At 38.9% G+C, this 13,701-nt stretch overlaps 1 protein-coding gene across 4 annotated transcripts in view; it reads right to left on the bottom strand.

Moving 5' to 3' along the window:
- Window positions 1-13,701, bottom strand: part of LOC5578281 (integrin alpha-PS2) — a 289,453-nt gene that overhangs the window by 120,243 nt on the left and 155,509 nt on the right. The window lies entirely within an intron of this gene.

The following is a 13,701-nucleotide window of genomic DNA, read 5'->3' as shown; positions in this document are numbered from 1 at the left end:
TATTATTGAAGGAATTCCAGATGGAAACATTGGAGGAACTCCTGATGAAATCCTTTGAAGAGCTCCTGATGAAATACCTACGGAAACTCCTAATGAAATCCCTGATGCCCTGATCCCTGATGAAACTCCTGATGAAATCCCTGGAGAAATTCCTGATTAGATTCCTGATGGAACTGCTGATAAAATCCATAGAGGAATTCCTTATGATTTGCCCTTAAGAAATCCTGATAAAATTCCTCGAGGGACTCCTGATACAATCTCTAGAGGAAATCCTGACTCTCAGAGGTACTCCTTATAGAATCCCTTTAGGAACTCCTGATGGAATCCCTGGAGGATTTCCTGATGGGATCCTTGGAGGGATTCCCTAAGATATTATTGAAGGAACTCCTGATGAAATACCTAGAAGAACTCCTGTTTTAATCCCTTGAGGAGCTCCTGATAGAATCACTGCAGGAATTCCTGGTTGAGTCCTTGGAAAAACTTCTCATAGAATTGCTAGAGGAACTCCAGATGGAATTCCTAGAGGAGTTCCAGGTGGAATTCCTGAAGGAACTCCTGATGGAATCCCTGGAAGAATTCCAGATGTAATCCCTGAAGGAACTCCCGATGAAATCCGCAAAAAAACATCATCAAACATAAAAAAAAACTCATGATGGAATCTCTAGAGGAACTTCCGATGGAATCCCTAGAGAAATTCCAAATGGAAACCCTGATAGAACTCCTGATGTGATTTGAATGATTGAATCTGTATAAGTACCTCTGATAGAATACCTGGAGAAAATTTGGTTGGAGTTCCTGGTAGAATCTCTGATGGAATTCTTGGTGTAAACCTTACAATAACTTCTGATAGTTACTCTCCTGATGAAATCCTTGAAAGAAATTTAAAAGGAATCCCCACCTGGATGAATTCCTGGTTAAATTTCTGATTGATTTCTTGTAGGGATTCCTAGTACAATCCCTGGAGGAATTCCGTATTGAACTTTTGATGGAATCAACGGTGTATTTGCTAAAGAAATAGTTGGAAGATTGTGAGTAAACGCCAGTGGAATACACAGAAACAACACAAGAGCGCATATTTGCTAGATCACCATGTCGTTGACGCTGTTTAAATTAACGCATTTTGATTTGCCACCCATCTACATCGGCAGTTCATAGGATGTCGAAGCTTCAATTTGACATGCTGACGACGATGTTCGTGCAACATCACTACAGACGGTACGATCAGTTCGTCAAACATTTGGCTCCGCCCACCGGTGGTTTGAGCAAAATCAAACTCGTTTGATTTTGGCCGACAGATTCGCCAACCGTCAAATCGGTTTCACAAACTGTCAGATTGGTTCGTCAAGCAGCATCCCACACGGTCAAACATAGCACCAACATGAGCACCAACCTGGGGGGCGGAGTCAATGTTGGTCAAACCGTCTGAGCGTCTGTGGGGTGCCTTAAACTTACCGAGAGTCTAGTGAATATGTGATTGTTATTTTTTCGAATGCTGTGGCTGTGGGGCAGAATCTTTTCGCGATTTTCTGGCAATAATCGCAGTAAGGAAGAGAAGAACTGTCAACATTTAAGTACCGGAAGAAAAAAATATTTAAGAGGAATTCCAGTTATAATTCGTACGAAATATTCCGGCAAAACTCAGAAATCATGACGGGTCTCTTTTGGGAAATATTCCGAGCAGTCATTGATATGGGAATGGCCATGGATTTTTATTCTCAAACATTCTATCCAGAATCTTTTAGTCGTTTCCTCTAGTTATTCTGCTTTGAAGTTTTTCCAGGAATCCATAATCTATACTAAGGATTCCACCAAAAGCTCTTCCTGTGATTCTATCACGAATTTTATCAATAATTCCTTTAGAAATTTATCCACAGATTCAACCAGAAATTCATCCGGGGAACATTTTTCAGGCATACCTTCAGGTGGATTTTTTCCAAGGATACCTTTAGAGGTTCCTCTGCAAATTATTAAGGATTTCAACCACTGATTCCTTCAAAGATCTGTCCAAAAAATCCCAAGGAATTTATTCAGAGCTAACTCCAAGGCTGCCTCCTAGAATTCTTCCATATTGTTATAACATTTTTTTCAAAGATTTTTTCAGAAATTTCTATAGAAGTTAGTTCCAAGGATTCCATCACGCGTTACCCAGAAATCACATCACGAATTCTTTCAGATACTTCTCAAGGGATTTCTAAAAAAATCATCACCAGAAATTCCCCCCAAGGATTTCACCAGGACCTTTTTAAGGGCTTGCTCCTAGGACTCCTCCTCTTCAAATTCTTCAAGGAGTTACATCAGAAAATTCACCAGGAATTTCTTCAGCGATTCTTTCTAGCAATTTTTCAACAGATTTCTTCAGAGATCTAGCACATTTTGAGAGATTGTTTATCGTATACTGCTACAACTTTGATCAGATCGGGGGAATAGCAGTGCATTATGAAACCCCTCTAAACAAGCTCCAAACCTGGGGTACACTCTTGCTATCGGAAGTTCGGGGATTGCTTATCGTGTCAGTAAAGTAAAACACCTGCCTTAAACGGTAAACAAGCGAGAAAAATGGATTTTATCATCGCCTTCTCTTTGGGGCTCTTGTTCGCTGCTCCTATTTATCAGACTTGTTACAACTTGCGATACATTGCCGATCATATACCGCAACAGATGGGATGTTTTTCTTCGCTTGTTTTGATCATGCTTCAAAATCGAATGAGAGCGAATTCTGCAATGCCTGGTCTTGAGACTTAAGTCTTAAGTCTTGAGTTAGGAGTTTTGAGTCCTCCCAAATCCAAACAGAAATTCGAAAAAGATTTCTTTGGAAAACCATCTGATTCTTTCGAAACCTTTGATTTGTTTGATTTATTCTATTCGTCTGATTCTCTGATCCATTGATTCTTTAATACTTTGATTCTATGATTGTTTTTATTTAATATTCAGACAATAATTACAAGATGAATTATTCCTCTTATGAAGAAAATTCCAAAATGTAACTGTCCGGCTTCGCAATCCACCGTAAACAACCCAAGATTTACGATCAGCTCACGTGCCCGCTCGTGTTCTCATTTACATTGGCGGTGGCGAGCGATGCAAATGCAAGTAGATCACCGCTCAAGTTGACACACAACACGAGATTACACTTGACGATAAGAGCGATTGTTCATTTTGGGCTGAAAAATACCGCAGCCGGAATGGAAAGGCTCTTAATTTTTCTGTAAGCGTACTTGAAACCTCACCTTAATCACTCGAAATGGATCAGCCAATCATCGAAATGACTCTCGGTCAGTCATCCTCCTCCGTTCCATCGCGCCAAAATTCGCTCGATTCTGTTTACAATTTGCATCAAGGTTGGCCTTGACGACGCTGCTGGGCAAAAATTTTGATTTTCATTAATTTGGGCTCCCCTTGCAACCAATAACAACGGCTTACTGCGATTTATTACCTTCTGCGCGAACGGGATTTGACACTGACTCGGTGCGGGTGACCATGGCGACCGGGAATGACAGTTCTGTGATAGCATAAGTGAGTGACCAGTCCAATGGTGACGACGAGGGGTGAATGTAAGTGAGCTGACCGTGATCATGGTTCAATAAATTGTAATTGCTCCACTCTCCCTCGGCAGACAGAGTGGAACTGTTTTCGTTTCGTTTTAATTGTTAATGCACGGCATGGCATTTTGGACCTCCTTCCAAGAATGACTTTTCAGAGGCAAGCCGCCGGCGGCGAGCTTAAAATGGTAATTTAATATACAACTGAAGGCGGTATAAAGAAGTGCCATCTGTTCGGAAGAATAGAATTTGAATGGAGAACTTTCCCTTAAATCTAATTTAACGTGTAACCCCATCAAGTAGGCCAAGAAAGCGTGGCGTCAAAATCGATCAAAATCCTCCCCATTGACTTCCATTATTCGCCTACTTAACCGGGTTATCGGAGCCCCACCTTTTCGGAAATTGCCAGCCAATCCATTTCCCTCAGCTATCTATCATATCGCTTCCGTGACGACGACCTGATGGAAACGCGAGCTCATCACACCGTACTCCGCGTTGACCCCGTGTAGAGGGACCTGGGGTAAATTGCACCAGTTAAGCAAGAAGATGTGCCGAAATGCAGATAAATCGACGCCCAAATAACGGCCACATCATATTTCAACTATGTTTTTGAAATGGGACTGAATTTGAACCTCTACAGCATTGATTTACTTTTTAGCACTGGGGTTGTTCCTATTTGACATTTCGGAAGGGACACGAGGGGTATTTCTGCGGACGAATAACTTAATTTGCGCCGTGCGCAAAACATGTACGCGACCAGCCGCGTAAACGCATAATCATCAAGCCCGCAATATTTATCATTCCGAGACCACACTGATCACTTTATGGTTTAATTTAATTGGAATTACTCATGTAACCGACCCGAGGCGATTGTTGTCAAAAGGGTGCACTTCTTTTGAATTGAGATGTGTGGTAAGCTTATTGTACGGGTTAAATGCTTTTTATATCAGTCATTTACTTTGATAAAAGATACAATTCACATGGTTCATCTGTTAGTAGAACTTAACCTTATTAAGTGTTCCTTTTTCTTTTCTTTCATTCTTTGTTCATCATTCTGTTTTGCCCAGGCAATGGACATGCCCTATATCAACTGCAGCGATTTGCAGTAGACAGGATGTTCCGGGCCCGATCTATCTGACAAGCCAATCGAGCCCTCTGTCACCATAGAAGATGCCCAAGTAGCACTTGTAACTTGTCCAGTGAATAAGAAAAATAGAGAGAATTACATAGGAATTACACTTATGATACAGAGAAACATATTGAATTTCACTTCGTTACAATAGTGTTGCCATTCTGTTACGAAAATCCTTAGAAAAATGTGAATTATAAAGCAGTTTCAAAGCGGTCCTTCAGCAACATTGTAGAAATTCAATGAAGTTCTATGTTACTGTGCAGTTATTGACACTGTTACAAGAAAATCAATAATTGCAAAATAGTTATACCGCAACTGAACCTTATGATGATTTGAAAAATTGTATGTCGCTATAGATGTAAAACCAATAAACAATAATATCATAAAACGAATGGTATAGAACGTTAAAATCTCTCTAACATAAAGATATATGTTTACTTACGGCATGCCATTGAATTTCTGGGTCGAAATGGTTTCAATACCGATGTCAAAGATCACTCATTACACTCGGGTTTCAGACGATTACACGCACGACACTTGCGGACAACACAGAGCACACTTTTTCAATTAATTCCATAGATTTTAAAGCGTTCATCTATTAAAATTCACAACCAATTTAATTTTCTTCATTTGTTAATTTGAAGATTATTTTTAACATAAATTTATAACAAGAGTAAACAAACAACACCTAGTAAACAGTCAACAGAGAAAGTTACAGCTGCGTTGCAGCATATATCTCAGAAGACTGTCGAGGTTGCCTGCTAACTTTTCTGACATAACTGCAACAATAATGTAACAATCATGTTATTGTATTGCACAATGGGCTAAACTATCCTTCTTATTGGACAGAATATTATCTTTTAATGATGAACCAGAATTACGAAACAAATGCTATAGTTGGACTTATCATTGTACTTATGCCTTTAATTGTTAAATTTGTTTTTTTTATTACAAAGTATCCGTTGGAAGTTTAAATGATCAAATTGTGCAAACAATTTTCAAGGAAAATATAAGGATAAAAAATAATTCTCTTTAAGGTCTATAATCACGAGAGTATTAATATGTTTTGAACATTCAGAAAATAAAAATACTCATACAAAACATATTGAATATTAATTATGAAAAGGTTTTTTTTATTACTATTCCCACTGTGCATCACGTTTTGGTACTTCTTTCAGAATGCACAAAAAGTTACTTTGTCGTTACAGCGCATCTTACTCGTTTATATGTAACCTGAAGCAGTATGAAGTTGGTGACAAAGAAACTCTATGAATGGTTGCAAATAAATTTAAAATAAGTCAAAACATGACCTTCAATCACGAGTGACTAATATGAAACTGGACAGTGATTTGATCTATTTCTATACACTACTGGTCATAAATTTCTGTATATCCACAATTATTTGTAGATTTCATATGATTAATCTGCATTATTCTTGAATATCAAGCTTCTAACGTTAAACATTTTCAAAAACTTAAAAAAATATCGATATATATTATAAGCAATGTATTCAGGATTGATGAATGCGTACCTATGCTTAAATCTTTTAGAAGATAGTGCATGTGAGATGATGGATGGTGAAACGAAAAGAGATCAGTACCGTTAACATATTGCACGCACCGACGATTAATATTTCAAAAATGTCAGGAGAAAATGCTTATATTTTCGAGGCGCATGTATTTTTCCAAAGTATCATATAAAAAATCACGGTAAATATTGAATAAATCGAATAAATTGAGTAAATCGCATTAAAAGTTGCGGTAACGTAAGTATTAAAATAAATATGAAGAGGCTTAAAATAATTAAATGGCTTCTAATTCCCTCTTTGATTTTGTTTTTCTTTTGTAAATATTTTGTTTGGCTAAAATTAAATTTAACGACATGTAGTTTTGTAACATTTTGTCCAGGATTCTGCAATTAACTTGCGGTGTTTGTCTGTTGCACAGTTGTAGCAATTTAAACGACTGCAATTCATATGTGACTAGTAATAATTTGCTTCATTTGTTACATATTGGCTCCACCTCCTGCGCTTTTTCACGTTGGATAACGTTCTTCGGCAACATATGGGGGTACAATTTCAAAAAACGAAAAATTGAGCATGTAACGAAAAATGGTCAGGTTTTGACCGCTAATAACTCAACCATTTGTCGATAGATTTTCAATATTTATACATCAATCGATCGGAAATTTATCTACGCGTCGATTCAAATGGAGGACACTATTGATTATTGGCAACAAACTATTGAAAAATCGTAAAATGTTGACCCCTTTCTTATCTAACCAATCACGTTCAAGCACATTTTTGGGTTCCGCTTCCCACTATAAAAGCGCACCGGTCCTGCTTCTTCCCTCAGTCTTCTTTTTGCGGTCGGACTGTGAACACGGTCGGGCGAGTCATTTTCGCTTTGCGTTTGCTCCCGCCGTCACAGTTCAATTTGTGTCGTCGGAAGAGGAAGGGCGCTGCCATAGTAAACGCGTCGAGCGATGCGTGCGCGTGTGCGAGCCCGCAAAGCAGAATATCAACAACAGGAAATCCTTTGATCGCATCGCGTTCGCGGACGCGGACGCGTTACTATGGCCGCACCGGAAGACGCAAGGTTGATTTGCGGCGGCGATGACGATGGCTTGGGCGCTTCTCCGAGCTGCGAACTACTGCCGCTCGGAAAAACGTCCAAGCCGTCGTCATCGCCGCCGCAAATTTATCCGCGCTTGCAGATTTCGACTTTGAATTCAGCATCGGTGGTCAAGAAGCAAGCCCGCTAGGAACGAAATACCGCAGGCCTTCTGAGTTGCTGATCCAAGGAGCTGCTTCTAATCGAGTGTCGGACTTGTGAAATCGCTCAAGATTTTAAAAGTGAGCATCGTTTACAGATTTCGACTTATGCCCGGTAATCAACAATCCGTTGCTCTTGTGCTGGTTCGTCGTATAAGCAAATCGGCGCTTTTCAGGGCCATCAAATGTGTTGAAAAGAGTTGAAAGAATAATATTTTCGCCCTTATTACATCTTATATTTCTCAATCAATCTCACAGCTTCATACAAAATTTAATTTGTCAGGAATAATTGATGGCACAACAATTTGATACTGTATTCGTGGACGCTGCTGCAGTGCCGTCACAACATTTCACAACGATTGTAAAATAGAGTGGCATTTCCAACAGCTTCTTAGACTTGCCATATTTTATGAGAACATATGTAACAAAATTGCGACATATTTAGAATGCTTCTGAAAAGAAATTCTTATTGAACAATTTTCATCATTTTGGCACCCATGGATCAGAAATTTTCCTTCATACAAAAGAAAACTATTGATTATCAATAGCTAACCATTGAATATTAGAAATTTTTCTACAAATCGACTCCAATAATTAAAACTATTGATTTTCATGAATAAACTATTGAAAAATCGATAAATATCAAGGCATGTCTAATTTTCCATAGAAAAGCACATTTTTCTTGTGTATTCCTAGCACAGACATCATTGCTTGATATCTTAGCCACTTTCGTCATGCAAAGGGAAACGCCCCTTTCGGCCTTCTTCTTACTCCTCTTTATTCTATCGTGTTCAGTCGAAGCCAACCAAGCTTCAATGAGCCCCGCGCACATCAGTCAATCGTCGACCAGCAATTAGAGAAGGACTCCTATCGGAATAATTTTTACACATTCGTCGCTGCCGCTGCTTCTGCTCTTGTTTATTCCCAACCCAAGCTCAATGCTGCGGGTTCCGTGAAATCGCTCATCATGGCCATGGGCATCCAGCTAGACCATCAAATTCGTGGAGAACTCGTCTAGAAACCTTGAAAATTGCCATCGGAGGAGTGAGCAAACCAATGAAAACAATGAAGCACAAAATTACCGACCGCATTTCGATTTAATCGTCTTCGGTAATCTTTTGGTGTGTTTCTGTCTAACAATGGATTGACAACCCAGTTCGATCGACGGTGACTAGCCCCAACCGTCCTTTTCAGGACGACCATTTCATTTTGAAAGAGTTGTGAGAATTTTCTACCGTGAAGAGTGACATAACTGGTGATTGGATGTGATTGATTCAGATTTTGTCAGTAATTTGCATGCAATCATTTATCACGGCTAAATAATGCTTCTCGAGAATCACAGTGTCAAGAAATAAAATTCCCATTGTGCGCGCGCGGTCGTCGCATGCTAGAGCGATCAGTAAAGAGCTAAAACTTATCAGCAACAGCTTTGTTGAAATTTTGATTTGGTAAAAAATTGTCGATCGAATCGAAATACACACACACAGAAGACTGCAAAAATGCTACCGCCGCCCGACCCGAGCGACGGGAACCTAGATAAAACTTTGTTTGCCATTTATCTTCGTTGAAAACTTATCATTCGAAATTACAATTGATAACTAAATATTAATTATTCAATAGTGACCCTGTAAAGGGTTGTTGTTTGAAATTGTGCTTCAATGCAATTTAAGCATCTTCGCCACAGATACGACGAGCCAGCTGGATGTACTTCGGCATGATGGTGACACGCTTGGCGTGGATCGCGTACAGGTTGAAATTTAATGGGTTGTGCACTACATATATATAATGCTAGTGATACATTTTTCGCATCGATATATTGAGTGGTACTTGAGATAAACTTTTCAAATGGAGAGGGTGATTAAAACACCGTCCCGTGGCCTTAATCAAGAAGTCCTGATCGATTTCACCGCCAGCAACAACGATTGCTGTGGCGCACAAGATTCGCAAACTCTGCACCTGTTATGATGTGGAGCTGGGCTTGTCAGATGATATTGGTGATATTTGCGCTGCCGAGATCACTATAATGAATTGTCGGGCACTACTGGTTTGCGTCTACATTTCTCCGGATACCACAATGAAGCAGAAGAAGTTCTTTATGGCGCGGAACTTCTTCGAGTATCAAAAGGAGACCATGCCAATCATCGTGACAGTTAACTTTGACATCGATTTGAGCAAAGAGGAGTACACAGAGTTAACGGACTTCATGGACAAGAGCCTCAACCTTAAACTGGCTTCGGAATCCACTAAAGCAACCAATCTTAGTGGATCATGAATGGACCTAACGTTCAACCGGTAGATTTGTTTGGAGAGCAAAAGTTACCGCTCATGCTTCATCTTCCATCGACCGGTTCTATCGGTGTTGAAGTGTTAACCGAACCAACCAAATAATAACACTCAATGTCCAAAATAGATCAGAATTGACATGCAACAAATAGTTTGAAAATTGACTAGATTTTTTTGTCAGTACCTAGAAATCTTTCATAAGTTCGTGACGGTCCTAAATCAGGAAATAGAAGAAGCTAACGTTATCCAACGTCAACTTGGCGGTCGTATCTCGGAAACAACCTCTTACTTTTTCGTTACATAGCTGTTAAATATTTCGTTGCATTGGCTTTGCCATTTTCTTTGAGTTTGTTACACACAAATTGCTGTGATTTATTAATGACAAGGTGTGCTACTTGGGTGGTGTCTCCATCATGTCGATAGCCTGGTTTTGCCATTCGCTTTTGACATAATGTTTTGCTTATTTTGACATTTGGTTTTGGTCATTTCAGTTTTTTTTTTTCACCCGTTTCTTTATATTCCGTCTTGATTATTTCATTTTGAAAATACCATTTCAGACAATCCGCTCAGGTCATCATGTCATGTCGATGTTTTGTCGAAAATGCCTGTTGCAGAGTTGCTCACTGTCACTATCAATGCTTAAAATTTGCTGATTTGTACAGGCCGACTGCGATACAAATCGGATCATATCACATCAACATCATGCTGTCTACTCCATCACTAGTGCATTGATGGTGATATACTATGGATATCACTGATGGGTAAAGTTTAGCCTTAAATTAAGCAGATAAAATGGCAATTTATCAGTACGATATTTTTGAGAGTGTTGCAGATAGACTGAAACTATGTGTTTGTCACTGAAAAACATTAATAGCATGGATAATGACCACGTGATCACTCATTCTGCTGAGATTATGATCTGGAGTGCGATGTCGCATCACTGCTGTTGTTTGTCAAATCAAAGTGATATTGTTAGCTCGCAAGTGATATTGATAGTTTTAGACCATCAGCCATCAGCTGATATGATTGATAAATATAAGGCAACTCTGGCCTGTTGTTCCACTGTTTTTAAAATAACCCTTTGACCGTTTTTCGCATAACTTTTCAAAACGGCCTATCTAACAATTCACACATTACCATTTTGCCATTTAGCCTTTCCTTATTTACTATTCATTTTGCCAATCAGTTTTTACCATTAAATTTTTCCTTCCTTTTGGAAGTCCCGTTTTTGCCATTATTTTGTAATCTTTTTTTTTAATTATTCTGGTTTTTCAATTCCTTTTTGACTTTCTTATTTTACCTTCCTAGTTTATTTTTATTTTTGTTGTTCAGTTGAGGCAATCAGTTTTCAAAATTCGATTTTTCCCTTATTATTTTCAAAATCCCGGTTTTTCATTCAAGATTTAACATTTCAATGTGATTATGCTATTCTTACTGTTCCGTTTTTGAATTTCTTTTAGTTTTTTTTTTCTATTCTTTTTTTTTGTATTTTCTTGTTTTCTTGCGTATTTTGCCATTTTTTTTTAAATTATTCCATTTTCACCTTTCAACCATTCTGCTTTAATATGGATTTCAAAGGAAATCCCACCAAGGATTTCGAAGAAAATCCTTCAAAAAATTTTCAATGATTTCGAAGAAAATGCTTCTGAGGATTTCGAAAGAAATGCTTTCATTTTGAGGAAATTCCTTTGAGGGTTTGGAGGGAAATCTTTTGAAAATATCGGGGGAAATCATTCCAGGATTTCGAGAGAAATCCTTTCAGCATTTCGAGGGAAATTCTTCGAAGATTTCGAGGGAAATCCTTTGAAAATTTCGAGGGAAATCCTTCTAGGATTTCGTGGGAAATCCTTCCAGGATTTCGAGGGAAATCCTTCCAGGATTTCGAGGGAAATCCTTCCAGGATTTCGAGGGAAATCCTTCCAGGATTTCGAAGGAAATCCTTCCAGGATTTCGAGGGAAATCCTTCCAAGATTTCGAGGAAAATCCTTCCAGGATTTCGAGGGAAATCCTTCCAGGATTTCGAGGGAAATCCTTCCAGGATTTCGAGGGAAATCCTTCCAGGATTTCGAGGGAAATCCTTCCAGGATTTCGATGGAAATCCTTCCAGGATTTCGATGGAAATCCTTGAAGCATTTCAAGGAAAATCCTTACAGGATTGCGAGGGAAATCCTTCCAGGATTTCAAGATAAATCTTTCCAGGATTTCGAGGGAAATCTTTTCGGCATTTCGAGGGATATCTTTCTAGGATTTCGAGGGAAATCTTTCCAGGATATCGAGGATATCTGGCCGGGATTTCGAAAGATATCTTTCCTGGATTTCAAGGAAAATCTTTCCAGAATTTCAAGGGATATCCTTGCAGAAAAAGGGAATCCTTCTATGATTTCGAGGGAAATCCTTTGTGGATTTCGAAAGCAATCCTTTCCAAATTTCGAGGGAAATCCTTACCAGATTTCGAGGGAAATCTTTCTAGTATTTCGGGAATCCTTCGAGGATTTCAAAGGAAAGCCTTCGAAGATTTTTTGGAAAATCCTTCGAGGATTTCGTGGGAAATCCTTCCAGGATTTCTTGGGAAATCCTTCCCGGATTTCAAAGAAAATTTTTCGAGGATTTCGAGGAAAACCCTTCGAGGATTTCGAGGGAAACCCTTCGAGGATTTCGAGGGAAATCCTTCGAGATTTTCGAGGGAAATCCTTCGAGGATTTCGAGGAAAAACCTTCGAAGATGTCTTGAAAAATCCTTCGAGAATTTCGTGGGAAATCCTTCGAGGATTTCGTGGGAAATCCTTCCCGGATTTCGTGGGAATTCCTTCCAGGATTTCGAGGGAAATCCTTCGAGGATTCCGTAAGAAATCTTTCAACGATTTCGTGGAAATTTCTTCGACGATTTCGTGGGAAATATTTCCCGGTTTTCGACGGCAATTCATCGAGGATTTCGAGGGAAGTTTTTCGAGGATTTCGAGGGAAATTCTTCGAAGATTTCGAAGGAAATCCTTCGAAGATTTTGAAGGAAATCTATCGAGGATTTCGAGGGAAATCCATTGAAAATTCCGATGGAAATCCTTCCAGAATTTCGAGGGAAATCCTTAGAAGATTTCGATGAAAATCTTTTGCAAATTTCGAGGGAAGTCCGTTGAGGTTTTCAAGGGAAATCATTTGAAGATATCAAGGGAAATTTTTTGAGGGTTTTGAGGAAAAACCTTCGAGAATTTCGAGAGAAATATTTCAAAAATTTGGAAGAAATCCTTCAAAGATTTTGGTAGAAATTGTTCTAGGATTTTGAAAGAAATCTTTTGAGGATTTAAAAAAAAAATCCTTCTTGGTTTTAGTAGGAAATCCTTCTTGGTTTTAGTAGGAAATCCTTCTAGAATTCCGAGGGTAATCCGAGGAAAAACCTTTGAGAATTTCTGAAGAAATCCTTAGAGAAATTAAAACAACTCTTCAACGATTTCGGAAGAAATCCTTCTAGGATTTTAAAAGAAATCCTTGCAGGATTGTGAAAGAAATCGTTATAGAATTTTGAGGGCAATCCATCGAGGATGTCGAGGGAAATTCTTTGAAAATTTCGAGGTAAATCCTTTGAGAGTTTTGAGGGAAATCTTTCCATAATTTCGAAGAAAAATTCCTTCGAGGAATTCGAGAAAAATCCATCCAAGGGAAATCCTTCCAGGATTTTGAGGAATACCGATCCTGGATTTCGAGGGAAATCCTTCCACGATTTCGAGGGAAATCCTTCGAAGATTTCGAGGGAAATCCTTCGAGGATTTCAATGGAAATCTTTCGGGAATTTCGAGGTAAACCCTTCTAAGATTTTGAGGGAAATCCTTCGAGGATTTCGAGGGAAATTTTTCTAGGATTTCGAGGGAAATCCCTCGAGGGCTTACAGGATTTCCAAGGAAGTACTTCCAGGATCTTGAAGAAAGTCCTTCCAGGATTTTGAAGAAAATCCTTGAAAGATTTTGAAGAAAATTCTTCTGG

The sequence above is a fragment of the Aedes aegypti genome, chromosome 1 (assembly GCF_002204515.2).
Source record: "Aedes aegypti strain LVP_AGWG chromosome 1, AaegL5.0 Primary Assembly, whole genome shotgun sequence".
Classification (NCBI taxonomy): Eukaryota; Metazoa; Arthropoda; class Insecta; order Diptera; family Culicidae; genus Aedes; species Aedes aegypti.
This window is presented reverse-complemented; position numbering and strand designations above follow the sequence as displayed.